The following is a 17,413-nucleotide window of genomic DNA, read 5'->3' as shown; positions in this document are numbered from 1 at the left end:
TTTATTTTATTTTTGGATGATTGCCTGGGCTGGGGGTTTTACTCAGGGCCCCCATCTTCCAGGCTGTCCTTGATTGAATGAGTCATTGATGGGGAGAATAAACGCAGAGAGAGCGAATGAGGTGTAGATTATCAGCTGTTGCTCGCAGCTGTAGTGCAGACAATGACACCTTTTTGTTCTGGTGTGCTGCTGAGCCTGGGACTCACCGCGTGCGCTTTCATTGTTTTTGAATACATGACAGTTATTCTGCAAATCCGCCCAATTCCCTACTCTGACTTCCTACCATGCACTTCAGTCATCATGCTGCTCGCTTTCCATAACCACTGCACATCAAAGGGGCATGTGTTTATGGGCATCACTTCTCGATGGCACACAGGGGCAGATTCCCGCTGGTCTCCTTTGTGCCCCTCCCCACACTGCGCCCTGGGTACTGCCCACCTGGCCCACTCCTACAAACAGGCCTGGCGGTGGGCCTTGTTTGCATCATATTGGCAGAACTTTACAGCATTTCTAGTGGCATTTTGGCACTATCAGCAGACTGACTAACGGAATTTAGGGGATTTCCTGCTGGAACGCTGAATTTGTGCTATTTGTCAACTTTGATATGCTGCTAATTTCTGTTGGTATATGTGCATTGTATAGTTATAGTGTTATTCAGTCTGATTGAATTTTGCACTTTCACTCCATCTAAACTGCCATGACTACATAATTGGTGTTCTTTGAATTCCAGTTGCATTTGTACCTTTTTCCATCATGTCATGGTGGTTTTAATATTATCTCCAATCATTGGTGCAATATAGCACTAATTGAATGGCTAGCTCTCAATATCATTGAGGGCCAATACTGCATACATTTCTGAATTATGTATGTTGCAGCACTGCAACAAGCCTGTATTATATTGTCCAATTCTTTGTATCTACTGTGCCAAATGAAGCCCGACTTCGGGTTGATTTTCGCTTCTTATGTGCAAAATACATCTTATGTATGTGTTGCGATTAGTATGGGCATCGTTTGCAGCATCTTTTTAAAAAATAAAAAAAACATTTTAAGGACTTGGTTTGTATTTACACCACGTCCACCCCAGGGCATTACAATTCCCTGTTTTTCGATTTGCACTTTAATATCAGTATTTTACCTTTACTTTGGTGTGACCATATTGAAAATACGACTCATACCGTTGATTTCGGTATGTTCTAAAATGGCTGCCACGTAGGCTACACTATGCTGCAACACTTTGGGAGTATAGTCACAATAGAGGTTGGACTAAACACTGTTATGTATACGTTGTGTTTACCTGGTTCCCTGTACGTGATCAAGCACTCAGGGTAGCGCGAAACGTGTTGTGGTGTAGGACTTGCCCCATGGCGTCTTGCTGTTGTTCAAGGTTTGCAGTGGAGATGTCCTTTTGCAATGCCGGGAGTGCGGTTTTGCTTGTTTTGCTTTCCTCTTTTTGTTGTTCAGATATATATTAAAATGTACAGCCTGCATTTACATATATATGATTGCAGGGTAAGTAGAAAAGTCAGGCATCTTTAAATTATAAGCTCATTTGTTCTTGAGGCTGAGGGCTGAGCCTTGGAGACTCGAGACCTTGGAGACACCGGTTTGTGTACCACTGACTGCAGCCAACTTTATTTTTTATATATGTATGCCATGATTATGTGGTATAATATGCCACCACCAAAAGATCCCTGCGCCCTGATGTCCGCACCCAACGGGCCTCGACTACAGGGGATGTGCAGAAAAGTAGCTGCACCGAAAAGCGCTGCACCAATGGAGCCTAACCAAAACGCTCTGCTTCGCTTCCCCAACCCAACCTGCCTATCAGATGCAATGGTCGGTCAGGAATTCTCTGATTTCTTTAGAGGCCAGTGACCCTCTGGTTGGTGCTAAATATAGCCACCCATTTGATTATCATATGACTGGACATTCCCATAGAAACACCCAGGCACCTCTTGTTGAGGAGTAAGCCCAAATACAAAAATAAGATAACCCAGTTCTTGGGGTTTGCACATTGTTCTGCACTGGGAATTTCAATAATTAAAATTAAACTTTTGTGGTTTTAAAAAGTAAAGAAAGTAAAGAGAGCCTGTGCCAGGTGCTATTGCACTGTGGGCAATCTCGTGTGCCCTCAGTGAGAGAACTAGGACCCAGAGGAGCTTTGATCAAGAAGCACCTGCATGCAGCTGCAGTGGGACAAAGGCACTCTCATGGCCCAAAAGACCAGCAAAAGGTGACATTTAACATTGCTGCAATGCACCAGGGTCTTCCGCAAAATGGCTTCCTACACCCTGTCACGTGATGAATGGATGTGAAAAGTAGGTCCATGAAGGAACGTATATTCTTCTCAGTGTATTTGCTTTCCAGACACATATGGCCTGATTCACAGAAGTGCTTAATAACGGTGCAACTCCATTGGAAAACACCCTGTAAATCAGGCCCATAGACTCAAATACCAATAGAACTGCCTTCTAAATTTCTGTTGTGATGTCCCAATGGGATCTTTCACTGAACAGAGACTACATGGACATGATTTGATTTAGGCTTCATAACTATGTTTGAGAATGACTACTAACTGCAGAAACGAGGTACTACGATGGGTCTCATATTTGCGTCCACTTATGCCAACATATTCATGGGTTAGTATAAGAGGGGGTAATGCATAGTGGCCATCCCTTAGCCCCCATTTAGTGCTTTGGGGTTACCACATTGATAGCATTATAGTTAGTTGGGGTGACACTTGGCAGGAACTGTATGAAAAAAAAACAGTGTCTACCACTTGAGACACTACTGTCCCCTGCACAGCAATGTTACTGAAAATACAGTAGAGTGTTTACATGAAGATTCACTGATTTTAATTTGACATGAAAGTAGGCAAAACAATCAATTACAAAGTGAATAACTTGAGGGCATATCTCTTGCCCATACAGTAACACACATTCATAGAATCACAGTACAATTAGAGAATAATTCCTTCAGTTGGAATACTTCGAGCTCAATGCGTTTCGGGGTCCTATCCACTTCTTCAGGAGCAAACTTCTGAAAGTACATACAGAACAAACTGTCTCAGTCCCAGTTTCTACCAATTTCCAAATTACATATATACTAGAGCTCATGTCATGCATAGGAGGAATACCGTCACCGCACTCGTGCGTATACCCCACAGAGGATATAATTGCCTTAACGTTATCTCCAATGCAAGCAACCATCTTTAACATGCGGAAGTGCTCCCTTGAGATTGTCAACCCATACCTTCCTCTTTCTTTAACTGCCACCAGAAATGACATACCCCGGTGCCAGGCTATTATACACCATTTCACATGTGATGAAGAGGTTGAAGCATTCCCCAAATGTAAAACATACCTTAAATGTTGTGCCAAGCCACACCAATGTCACGTGTACCTACATGTGAAGATATTCAATAAAGCCATAAGTTCTTGTTTGATGTTGTAACTGCCTCTAGTGTTTACACAAACAAAATGTAGAAAGATACCTGAAACTACAGGAAATTATTCAGACGCTGCGATAGCTCCTTCCTGCCATCCCTTCCAATGGCTCTTCGGGGATTACAGTTTAGCTGAAAACCGACACCCGAGCGGTGAGTCCAGAAATGTATCCTTTACTGTTTACATACTGCCTGTCTAAATAAACAGGCATTAGTATTGTACGTAGCGTGAACCTAACTGCACTTTTATTCTGAGCGGCCAAACCAAACTCATAAGTCTGCACATACATACAAGTTACCTATAAATTCATAGATGTCGATTCAAATATTCCCACTGTCAGCTTCCCAAGTCAGGCAACGCCGCAACTGATGAGAGTAACTGGAAACTCGTAGCTTGTAGCGTGTCACGTGAGCTATCACATGATCATGCTTAAATAAACGTGGCATCCATATTCATTACACAACAACTAGCGTGCTCCCAACAACGATAGGAATGCATGCAAGGACATAGAGTATATTTTAGTGCATATGCTTGTGTGCCTTGATGTTACAGATGTCCCAAAAGGTTCAGTATTATCAACCCTACTTCACTGAGGAGACACTTTCCCTGTTCCAATTTCAGCTAATTAAGTGTTAATGTTCAGCCTGCATAGCATGGTAGTATGCATCAGGCCACAAGCTGCCTCCAGCAGGTGATGCAATTATCGGCGTACACATTTTAACAATTGTGTAACGTTTGAGTGGAAGTGACCTGCATGAACCGTGTTCCAACTTATATATGAGAAATACTATGTGCCTACTAAATGTCTGCACTTTCAACAACCTTACGACCACCAAGACCTACCCAATCCCACATTGAAAAGATCATATGCTACTGCTGCTGAGGGGGGGCTACGATAACCTATATTTTAGCAGGTAAAGGCGTCACATGGGGACATACATTTAAGACAGATACACTGGGGCTGAAGTAGGAGAGTGAGGTTCAGACGTGTTTGGGTGCTATGTGGGAATTATGTTGATATTGCTTAACAGCTGATAGTCACCCAACAGAATGTTAACTCCTGACCTTTCTCTATACAAGCTTAATTTCTTCTCCTCTATTAGTACAGACTGTATCCTACTGAGGGACCTTACAACTTGGTCAGGAATGAAAGTCATATACAGGGAAGATATGAAATACAAAAGAAATAAAACCCTAACAGTAGAGCGACATAGCAATAAGAGTTGAATGGAGTAGAAAATGAGGTTGCCATAAGGTTGTCCGGGAGAATATCGTTGGAAGCAAGGCGACACAGAGCAGCACAGGTTCGATCCCGGGTCTGCGCTCAGAAACCTCTGGGTATTAAGTGTGTTATAAATAACCTATCTTATCATAAAGTTCCTTATTTTAAGCCGTGATATCAGTGATGGTTCCATGTCATTTGTTCGCCTGTAATTTCATCCCCTGTCATTTTAATCTGCACATTCCACCTAAAATGCTCATCGTTTTTTTCCCCCAACCACCCTCCCACACGTGTTTCTGCTTTTGCGTACATGCCCAAACCCTTATCTGCCCTTTCCCGCCCCCCCTAAAAAATTCAATGAACACATTCGATGGAATGTGCACGTTAAAATGCCTGGGGATGAACATGCAGGCGATGAAAGGACGTCCCACTTCAGTGATTTCTTCCCACAATGCAGAGTTTTTCATTGCTAGGTTTTGGTACACAGATGGTGTGCACAGTTTCTTGTGTTCATGCTTCCTTCCTCCACTATAGATGGAGCCAGTGGTATTCTATGATCGGACGAAGTGTTTCACTTTCAGCAGAAGTTGCTCAGTGTTTTCTGACACACTGATTCTCATGGCTGCGGAAGTGGTAAAAATGCGCAGAGATGGGAATTGTCCAGAAACACACCACTCCCGCCCAGTCACAACAGTGCCCATTGGCATGTATGCAGCAGCAGCTCAGGTGTGCATCACATCATTAACGTGTGGAATTATTGCATGCAAATGCTGAACGTGCAAATAATGACAGAATTGGGGAGAGTGGAATAATGTGCAATTTTCTCTATATTTTGCACTACCTCAAACATACTACATTCACACCAGGCCTTGTTTGACCAGCCATCAAAGACCAGTAGACCTAAAAAGAGACACTGGGAGGCATCCTCATCAACTAACATCACTTTAATTTCAAAGTACATGTCATTTTCAATTGTGACTCTGGTGAAGAAGGAGAGAAGGCTAGAGTGATGTGGGGCATTGTCAGTATGTGCATGCTCCAGGCAAGCACATGCTGGCCAGATGTGAGCAATTACTACTGCATGCAAAATAAATAATTACTACAGCATGCAAAAGAAATGGGCAAATCCACTAAACGAGCGAAAAGAGATCAGAATGGACCAAATACTAATTGAGATAATGGTCGGGTTATTTATCAAGCATCCATCAACATTATACATTTGAGAGTGATAGTTCCCACAGAGTATTTCTTTTGTGTCTCTGTCTGCAGTGCTTTACTGTGTTTGCGACTGTTTGTGAGTGCAGGGTGTTCACTCCATTCATGCATATGGTTTTTAAAACATGGCAATTAGGATTCCTTGGCTGAAACACGTGTCGGCTTCTTCAGAACTGTAAACTACGGATGCTAGAACTAAAGGGGCCGATTCATGGAATAGTGTGCAGAGATCCTGCAAAACCTGTGCACTGAGAATGATTCTGCGTGCACCTGCGCACAGATGTTTTTATGCGCGCTCTGCTTATTCATGGAATTGTTAGCGCAAACTAACCATATACACAAGTGGTGGCCGGAATGCCGACAAGCCTCCACGAAAAGCAGAAACAGCCAGAAACAGCTACCTTTGCGTGCTACCCGGGCACATATACATGCACACTCAAAACAGTGCTTTGGATCCCCCATGAGCAGGCCTGCATCTCAGGGACCCTGCGCAAGGTCCCAGTAACTGTTACTGGCACTCCGACAACATGCAAACGATTTATCGTAACTTAGGTAAAACTCAGAATATCTACATGTGAACCCCCGTGAACCATTCCTGCACCCCACTACAGTGCGTACACGCACCCCTAAGTTAGTTCAGAACCCTGGCTGCGTACATTCACCCCTAAATCCAAGAATCGACGTAGTTCCAGTTCTAATTTGTTCCAGTCAGTGTTATTTGTAGGGACAAAGGATAAACCTTTGCTGAGCAATGATGATTCATTGCTAGTGAGCTCCGTACTGGTTAAATTGAATACTGGAAGGGTTAATTGTATGTCCACCTCCTCTGTGGTGGTCATCTCCTGGGCTGTTGGTATCCCAGTCCTTGAGGGTACTGGTTGTGATAGAAATTGTCAGGACCCCAAAATTCTCTGGAGTCCCCCGGTCCTAAAAAAAGGCTGTCTTCTTCCTTTTTGTTGTTCATAGGGGCCAATATGGTGTTGTCTAAAATCCTCATCGCCTGAGTCTGCACTCGAGGTGTCACTAAAGGTCAACCATCTGCGCCTAGGATTTAACCGTTGTTGATTACTGGCCCCAGAATCCTCCTATTTGTTTTCATAGTAACTTTCTACTAGGTAGGGCTATGAATTTCTAGTTTAATCTCTTTAGTGTCTTTCGCTGTTTTTTTAATGTTTTTGTTCAATGTCGTGTTTTTAAATTGCTCGTATTGTGAGTTGATCTCATTTAATTTGTCTCGAGCATTTGTAATTGCTGCATTGTTCAAAAAGTCTTGCTCTTTTCTATCAAGATCCTCTTGTATTGTCTGGCCTTTCCTCAGTGCTGTGGTGATGGTATGCACCATGAGATCTCTGCTGCACTTGGTAGCGATCTGGGTAAGCGACTTCTAATATTCCATATCTTCTAATAAAAAATGGCTGGTTCGTTTTTGACCAGTAATCCTGTTGGTATGATATTTGCTTTTAAATATTCTCGCAGAAAAAGCATATGCTCCTCTGTGCGAAGACTTTTTTCCTTATTTTGAGTAATTCTTCCCATGTAGACTGGAGGGTTAGTGGTTGATCTGTACCCGTAGGGTTAAAGAGAGATGGTCCCTTCATGATTTCCCTTTGACAGTTCGGTTCAGTTCCCCAGCCGTACATGCTCTCTGAGCCATGCAAAGCTGGGGGCATTTTTCTTTGCCAGTCTTGCATAGTCAAATGGAAATGCTGGATGGGGCACTGCATGTCCGTATGTGCGAGGGGGAGCTCCTGTGCCTCCTTGCACATATGGACAGAGCAGCCTGGCGTGGGGCATTTCAGCACCCACGTGCAGGCCCCTGTAGAAGGTATGTTTCTGTTGATTTATTTTTAATTTAAATATGTGTATGGATGCATCTATGCTTGTGTTATGAGTGAGTGTATGGTAATGGGTGCTCGTATGAATGATAGAGTGATTGCTTTGTGAATGTTTGTGTGTGTGTGTGTGTGCGTGTGTGTGTTTGTATGTTTTGGTCCGTTGAGCTGATTTTGGTGAGTGGGGGATGGAGAGGAGAAGGAGGTGGTACAACAAAGGCATTTTAAAAACACCTTTATTGCACAATCCCCTACCAACCTGCCAAAATCCACTCTCCATTTGAGGCGATGTGGAACCCAGGGGACTGGGATGGTGTTTTTTTAATGGATATCTTTCATAGATGTCCAATTAAAAATACCATGCTTTCTCCCTTGGCTTCCCAGCGCCAATTGCAAATGGTTTGGCGTTTTAACACATTTTTTTGTTTAAAGTATGCTCTAAAATGAAACATTTTAACCTGTGAATTTTTTTTAAATGAAAAAAACACCAAGCCCCCCTTGATTGGTACAGGCTCTCTCTTTGAGCTCGGTCACTATGGAATTTTTTGCCCTTCCACTTAAAAAATTCACCAGCTGCCACTGGCCCTCAGATTGTATAGGGAATGGGGTGGTGGGAGCCTGGGGACTGTGGTGGGAGCAGGATTGGTGGATGCCCTGGGATAGTGGTGGGAGCAGGGTGGGGAAACACCGGGGTCTGTGATGGGATGGGGGAGAGCCAAGGGACTGGGTAGGAGTGGGATGAGGGAGCCCAGCGACTGTGATGAGAGCAGGTGGGGGAACCCAGGGACTATACTGGGAGTAGGGTGCGAACGGTGCGCAATAGTTCATAGCCATTTGTACATACTGTTCATTTGGCATTTTTGGGGGGGCACGGGATGCTCAAATTTTGCTAAGGGGGTGTCCAGGTGGAGTCCAGGCCAAAAATGTTTGAAGACCACTGCTGTAGCCTGAACATACAGAATAAATGGTAAACTGCAGGGGAAGGCAATTACCTGATACTGTGCATTTACTTTTGTATACCAATGTCTGCAATCATTCGTGTGTGTAGAGAGAGGTGGGCTATAGAAAGGGAGGGATGGAAGGCGGGGTGGGGTGTGGGGCGGTGGGGGTTGCTAGCCAAACAAATGTGTAGTGGGATGGTAGAAAACGTGTATTTGTGTGAAGGCTAATTTGGATAAAGGGGGACTATGAGAGGGAACGATTGGTTTGGTGTATATGTGTGTGGGTTTGTGTGTGTGACGGGAAAGAGATATTATAGAGAAACACCAGGGGAAAAGCCTGAATATATATATATATATATATATATATATATATATATATATATATATATATATATATATATATATATATATATATATATATATATATATATGTATATATATATATATATAAATAATGTGATGAGGGTTAAACAGGGTAAGTGATATATGTGAATGGGGGGCGATTGAAAGGAAAAGTTGATGGTTTTATGGGGGCCCAGTGTGGAAACCAGAAAGAATACAGGAAATGAAAAAGAAGAACTTGTGCTCACAGGCAAATGGGCTGAGGTTGCAGCTGTCCGCCTGTCAGTCACAGGCGCTGAGCAGATGAACAGTCATGTGTGCACAGGTGAGAGGTGGACACGCGGCAAGATCCTCTGGGGCGTCTTGCGGATGTCACCTGCCAGGCAGCCCGCAGACCTGCCGCGTGACAGCTGCGGATAAGGATTATTAGCAAGTCTAGGATGAGTGGAGGCAACGTCTCCCAATTCATGAAGGGCAGACAGGTGGAAAGGGGCGGGAGAGGCGGGGTGGAGCGCGCCAAGGGGGTCGGCTACCTCGGCCGCCATGTTCCCTCATCTTTCCTGACTGGATTCTCCACACAATGCAGCAACATCACTCCATGTGCAAAAACCGGTGGGTGGACGAGGGTCTGCGTGGGTGCACTTTGCCGCCATTGTACACTTTACAGCCTGTCGGAAACGGTCCAATTGGCAGTTGGATTGTGCGTATAAGGGAAAAAATGCCGGTTTGGAATCCTAAATGTCTGAACTGGTGCCACATGTACATGTTTGATGCATACAGGTGGGCAGTGTGTAAAGCGCACTCCGGTGCAGAGTATTTTAGGCCCCATCCGTTGAAAATCACCCTCAAATACCGTCTAAACCCGAGTAAAAGTGCAGATGGCTTACTGCCTATTTGCATTTTACAAAAGCATAAACGCTGCTGAAAGGGACAGAAAATACTAGACTTGGCAAACTTTGCTGAAAACGACCAAAATCACTCAGTATTGTTGCATGCATTTGCAGCGATTATATATAGAGGGATATAATAGGAAGCCGTGTGTTTGGCCTAGGATGGCATCGTAATACTATAGGGACCCTTAAGTGACATTATTTGACCCTTTAATACAGAGTGTTAAGCTCGTCTTTCATGCAAACGTGGCACCTTACTTTAAAACAAAACAACTCATCCTCGGCAGCAAGCCCATTTCCAGCGGTGCGGCAAAAAACCTATCGCCACCATAATCTGCAAGCATATTGACATCATAGAAGTAACCTCTCAGAAAAGGATGCCACAGAGAGTGACATCAGCATTTAATACGAATTTACATTATAAGAAGTTGACAGGATTAAGCCAAGAGGCAAGGGTGAATGACCCAAAACCCGAACGATAAAACAATTCCAAATAAGCCATATAAATCAATGCACTCTTTGCAAGGAAAACAAGGTTTTATTACATGCAAAAGTATCAGATGGCCTCGTAAAACCGAACAAACACGAAGCTTGTCCCACCCAAAGGAGTTACATTGTTTATAGCGGAAAACTGCAAATAAACCAAACTATGCATAATTAAGATTACAACATGATCCCGCACTCCACTTTGGCTAACACCTATGCACAATTCAAATTAGCCACTATGGCCCATTGCCCGATTGGTCACACATTTTTTTTTTAATTATTTGTATTTAATCAAAAATAGATTTTTCAGACACTGTCTTAAACTTCTTAAAGTTCATCTTAAAAGAGGGGGATAATGCCGGTGGATGGACGTTGAAACAGGTTCTTAAAGAATACTGTCCACGTTTGCTCACTTATACAGGTTATCATCGAGTTTTCTACTGCTGGCGATGTAGATTTTAGGAGAGTCCAGAGTTCTCGAGCTTTGTGTCCACTTATTGCCGTTAAGATGTTTTCGGCATCTTGCTGGTAGGGGACAAGCCGGTAGCTTTTAAGCCAGTTTTTATAGCTTTTTGTTGCTGCAACAACTTCAGTAGACGATGTCGGTGAGGTTTTTGCTTTTCGTTTAATTCTTCTCAGCTCTCGTCTTTTTGTCACTAACATTTTATAGGTGTGGATGGTTTGCATACTTGGTCTCTGTTTGCAAGTGGGGGCTTTTTTGTACACTGTCAGAAGTGGGATGTAATTGACTTGTTGTAGTCGGTCAGTGTAAGACATCCCATTATATCTAGTCTCCAAGTCTCTTATTGAGCCGGCCTTCAATTTTAACCTAGTCCCTCGGGAGTTACTTTCTAGGTTAATGCTCGTCATTAGCATTGGAGGGGCTGATGTGGACCATGTCATAGACAGCGTGTTGTGGTCGCTCGCTTTAACTTGTGTGACCGCAAAGGCAGTCGTCACTTGTAGAAGAGATCTTGAGATTAATATATAATCGATAGTGGCTTTAGAGGTATCTCACTCCCACGATGGAGGTCTTTGTAGGTCAGGTAACACCTCATCTAAGTTGTAAGTCTCTTGACTTAATTAACTGCATCCATAAAAAGCTGCGATGGTTGGCGGGCGATGAGTTTAGGTGGAAGTTAGGGTCAGATGAGTGGGATACACATAAAGCATTCAAGTCTCCGCATATCAAAAGGTGCGATGCCAGGTGCATGGCCATGGCCTCGTCAACTGCCCTTTCTTTCATTTCAATGTAAGATGAAGAGCCAGTGGAGGCTGGGTTCCAGTATGTATTTCCAATAATGATTGTTGTTTGAAGAAACCTGTTTTTGCTTTGGTCTAAATTTGACCATTTTGCCTTCACCATTAGGAGTGCTTGATTGCAGAAGAGTATTTTTTTCACTGAGATACCGCATCCATGTCTGCAGGCTATCAAGAGACTTGATGAGGGCCGTCCTAAAGGACCTTTTTTGCGGGTGCCACGATTGTTTCGTAACCTTCGAGGGTTGATTGTTGAGTTAGCCACGTTTCTTGTAACCAGATTAGGTAATATTTTCCAAGGTTTAAGTCGCCTGGCATAGTCAAATGAGCGTGTCCCCGGGTGTTCCATGAACACAGACTTATCTTATTTTGAGAAGCATGTAGGTGTTCCAAGGCAATGGATTGCTATTTCTTTCTCTGTGCTGTTAACACTTTTGGGAGCCAAGACCACATGCCTTGCGATGAAGGTCCCTTATCTACTGGTTTTGTCATTGTTTGATTAGCAGGCACTTCTTGAGAGATAAATCTCACAATAGGTATGTCATTTACTTGCAGGGTTATGTTCTTGGAGTCCGAAAAGATGGTTGTGACTGGTTCATTGGTTTGTGCATTACATGAAGTTCTTACAGATGTTAATTCGTTGACTTCTTGATTGATCTTTTTGTTGTTTGATCGGGAGCAGCTGCTGCCCTTTACTGATATATAACATGTGGACTTAGACGCAACAACTTCATGTGATTTATACGACGAGTCTCTCAATCCGGCCAACCTCAGACCCATTACTAACTGTAATTTTCTGTTGAAAATTCTGGATAAAATAGCTACAGAACAACTCCATAGCTATGTGGATGAAAACAATTTATTACATCCAGTCACAGTACTGAGTCCGCGCTATTAGACCTCCAGAACGAAATGCTGCCTATCTTGGACAAAGGCAAATCTGGCCTGTTAATATTATTGGACCTCTCGGCAGCATTTGATTTGCTTGATCATACTAAACTCTGACAGGCCCTTGAAAACTCAGGCAACTGCTCATCAGGGGCAATTGAATGGATTGCCTCATTTTTGCAAAATAGGCAATCCAGGATTGTCTGGGGAGACAAAACATCAAATACCAAACCGGTCGATTGTGGTGTCCCTCAAGGGGCCAGCTTTTCTCCTTTGCTTTTCAATCTCTACATGCGCTGCCTTTGCACCATGCTATCCCAGATGGGTATATTCTTTACCAATTTTGCAGATGATACCCAACTAGTGTTTGAACTCAGTGGGGATCACAAAATGGACAATGACAAACTCTCATCCATATACAACACCATAGAGTGTTGGATGAAAGAAAATTGGATGTGCTTAAACGGCTCCAAGACCGAGCTTATGATATTCGGTACCACACAGGCCAGAAAAAAATTGAGCCCATCTTACTCTTCATTTTCTAGCAAAAATACCCAAATTCCAACATCAGAAAAAGTGAAGACCTTAGGCGTATATCTACAAGCTTCATTAGGCACTGAAGCACACAAAGCCTACCTCAAGAAAAACTGCCAGTACCACCAAATTCTCCTCCAAAAAATCAGACCATTGTTAGATCAAACAGCACGATCATCGCTAGAGCCACTATACTGTCTAGATTGGATTACGGAAACTCCCTACTCTTAGGAGCCAACAGTAAATGTATGAAAAGATGCCAAACAATCCAAAACAATGCCATCAGAACGATCACAGGAAGAACCTGGAGAGAACATATTACTGGAGAAAGGAAGGCTCTCCATTGGCTGGCTATGAAGGAGAGAATCTCCTTCAAGTCTCTCACCATGGTTCACCGCTGCTTATATGGCAAAGCCCCGGTTTACCTCAAAAAACAATTCAAGTGGTACGAGCCACCCAGGCGGCTCAGATCCTCCAACACAGGTTTACTGCAAACCGCCAAAACGAAAAAGCAGCAGGGCCTAGGCAAAGCGTTCCCGACCTTAAGTATAGAAAAATGGAATGAACTTCCCACTTCACTGAAGCCTGAATCCAATAACACCCTCTTCAGGAAAAAATTAAAATTGAAAACATTACTTTTCAAATGAACCCTGAAAGTAGATCAAACCGATTATGAAGTAACACTGGTCACTCCGTATCTTGTCCCGTCTTGATTTCCTGTTGTCCTGTCTCCTTGCAAGCGCTCTGATGCCCGCAGGCTTTAGCGCTATATAAACAAATAAATAAATAAATAAAATAAAAAATCAAAGGCGTGTAACGTGACTTACAATAGATTAAATGATGGTCATTTTGTTCTCGTTCATCATGTGTTGTAGCACCACTGGGAGAGCCGGTTCTAGAGGAATCACTAAGTTCATATCCTAATTTGAGGAGATCAGGAGCTGCTGATCCTAATGTTTTCTTTACTCTTGCAGAAACTCCATGCAAGTCGGCTCTTGCTTTCTGATTCTTGTGGCTAGGCTCCACTATTAGAAGGTTGTCTGATTTAATCTGGCGAAGATTCGAAATGTAATTGAAGAGTGATAGAACTGATCTCCGGTTTAAGATGACTTCATCATGATTTTCTTTGATTTGTTCTAGTTTGAGTATCCACTTAGCTTGATCACATTTTTTTCGCTTCTCGTATATTTGGGTTCTAGAACTGTAATGGATACCTGTACTAGGTTTTTCTTTGGAGATGAGTTTTGCAGAGGCTGGTGTTCTATGATCTGTCTTTTGCCTTTCACTCCACATTGAGCATTTGAACTCAACGGATTACTCTTTAAGTGCTTATTGTTCTTGTGGCTGTTAGAATCATGACGGCTGGGGTATGAGGCCCTGTCTCTTGGGAGTTGTTCAGGCATTGATTTGTTCTGTGAGGACCACTTGGCCTTTTTAGTTAGTTTATTGCACCTAGCTTCTAAGGTGTAATATGGACTACCTGTGTTCTCGTCACTTTCGTTGCACTTTTCATTCAACTTAAAGTTAAACTTTTTTTTTTACACCAGTTTGTATCTGATGAAATTGTTGATTTTGGGGAAAGATGATTTCACAGGTGTTGACTTATGTTCATTAGTCTTTCATTTTCAAGAAAGTCATCAATTGATCTTGGTGACGAAGGCTGTGTGAGCTTCAGAACTTTTGTTGGCATCACTGGATCTAGTTTGGATCTTTGAGACGTGATGGCTAGGTCTGCTTGTGTATCCAATTTTTGTTTAGGTAGGGACGACTGGAGTTGAAATATTGATTCTGTTGTTTGCTTGCCTGTCTTACTCAGGCCCACAGTTAGAGTTTTCTTAGTGGTGTCAGTCATTACCACAGGTATTTTATTCACAGAGTTCTGTAGGTTTGCTTAACGAAGTTGAATAAGAGGGTGCTCACTCACAAGGGCGCTATTTGAGGCATTAGGACGTATCATTTGGTTAGAGAGTGATGAGTTAGAAGACGGGCAGGCCTCCAGGTTAGACCCTGTTGGGCAAACACGCTATTGGCAGGCTCAACAGTTAGAATTTCATGGTTGGATGAAGGCGCTTGTGTCTCACCCTGGGCCTCAGCCTGCTTCGGCTGGACTAGGTCGTCAACAATTTCTGGGGCAAAATCATTCCCATCCAGATTTGTATTATGGTGCTCAGAATCTATGTGATCTGATTGAACTGGGCTCTTTCTGATTGGTGATATGGTCGGTGGAGGTTCGTGGGGTGAGCCCACAGCCTCTACAGTACTGTTATTTTTGTATGGAGGTGCGGGGGACACCACAACGTCATCATCTTCATCGGGAGGTATGAGATCACTTCCAAGTGTTATTTGGTTGTCTCTTGGGTGTGGTGTTTGATGGTCAGTGCTCACTCAGTGCTCACTCTGACACAGTCTTACGATGTTTTGCAAAGGGAAGACATTCTTTCACAGCCTCCAATATTTCAGCATCGGAAAGTTCTAAAGGGTCTGTCCTGTTTTGCTCTGGCCATAGAACAAGTATCAAAGAAATCAGTCAGGAGGTTACGCGCTTCGCCTTTCTTTATTTTCCTGATGTTTGTGCCCATATTCAGATGTTGTAGAAATAGGGCACAGGCTTTTAGATGAAGTTTTCTTGCGAGGCCCTTTTGGTAGAATCAGAGACTTTTTATTTATCTTTGTAGCTGTTTCAGTAAAGGTGTGTTGCAATTTAGAAGCATTGCAGGCTGACTAAGGCGAATTTCCACAGTTTTCACTGATTGACAGTGGATCAGCATGAACCTGCGCAAAGACTATCAAGGGCATCTTTGCAGTAGCATCACATCTCCTGTGGGTGGGGCACTCCGAAGCAAATTCGGTTGAGTGACCTGCACACCATGCATGGGAACCGACCCCAAACAGACCTGTTCCGACTATGAACCGCCGAGAATGCCTCCCCCGCCGAACTTTGTGGGGGAGCACAGCGTCTCGGCGGTTTTGGCTTTGTACGAGCTGGATGCCATGCCCGCTATGCATATGCCTGCTGCACACAAAGCAACCTCCCCTCTGCATCCTGCATCCTGATCGAATGGCAGGCTCCCTGCGGGGTCTACCTCCAAGAAGATGAGGCAGGGGCAATCTCAGAAGGAGACTCAGGCTGTATGCGACTCGCTCTGGCTCGGCGAGTCCCACGGTGAAGGGTTTGGACGTCCTCCATTAACTTGAGAGTCCAAGTTGGCTACACTTCCGGATACTTAGCCACACTGAAATCACCGGGTTTGGGGCTCACAGGTAACTGGGGTAAGGATTTTGATGGAAGGGTGTTTGATGCCATTACATTTTCCTTACCAACTGATGCTTTGATGCACTGTGCTAATCTGCCGTCTTCATTCCGTTGTGTCATCAATGGTGGGTCGTTTCTTTGAGCCCTTTAGGCACTATGTGTCATCATCTTCTTTATGAGTGGAGACAAGGTCCGCCGGCCTGCCAGCCCTGACAGCCATGACTACAGGACTGCCACTCGTTATCCACTGTGCGGCTGCTCCATGGCTGTAAACAGTCTTTATCCACCACAGTGGGTCCACCCACAATGTAGAGGCCAAGGAAAGACTGTGGACTGCACATACAACAGAGTTTTCCACAGGAGCAGGACTGCCACTCATCGTCCACTCCACCACACATTATCTAAAACACATTCCGCAAAACACGTAACCTAATACATCATCACTATGAAACTTAGGAGGTGATTAATTACCAGGCACATGATTACCATAATACATTTCTTAGACAATTTTGTTTTTTAATTGTTCATTTATAACCCGCTTATACCACTGAGTGGTTTGCAAGCGCGGGATCAGATTCGAAATACTCTTGTGCTGCGTTGCCTTGTTTCCAAGACAAACTCGTTGCCCCTGAGCTATCCTTCCTTAACAATCATGTGATGTACACGCCTCTGATGGACCCTGATGGGCCTTCTCATTATATCAGACACTATAGCATGCACAAACTACTCCTTGACTGTGTAGATACATGTATTGGCATCAGCTTGATGCCAGTACATCTCTCTTGGAACCCAGGTGCCCATGAATTAAGTGATCGGGGCACCACTCTTATGTCTGAATTTTGCATATTTATTTATACTTAGAGTGTAGTGCAGTGCCTTCAGTTCAAAATAGGATGGCTGCTCTTTTGGTGAGGACAGTAGTGCTCTAAATCTTCACCAGGCCTCTTTGTATCCTGGATCCCATGCCCTGCTCACATTAATTTCACCTTCTAAGGGAACAACCCTTCCCTTCCTCATTGTACCCATTATTCAGTTCCCAACTCCTATGAGTTCTGCGTCTGGACACAACTGTTATTGACACAGCATGGCTGTCTGTAGCCATGG

This window comes from Ambystoma mexicanum, chromosome 3q (assembly GCF_040938575.1).
Source record: "Ambystoma mexicanum isolate Mex_15411 chromosome 3q, UKY_AmexF1_1, whole genome shotgun sequence".
NCBI classification, from domain to species: domain Eukaryota; kingdom Metazoa; phylum Chordata; class Amphibia; order Caudata; family Ambystomatidae; genus Ambystoma; species Ambystoma mexicanum.
Note: the sequence above shows the minus strand (reverse complement) of the source record.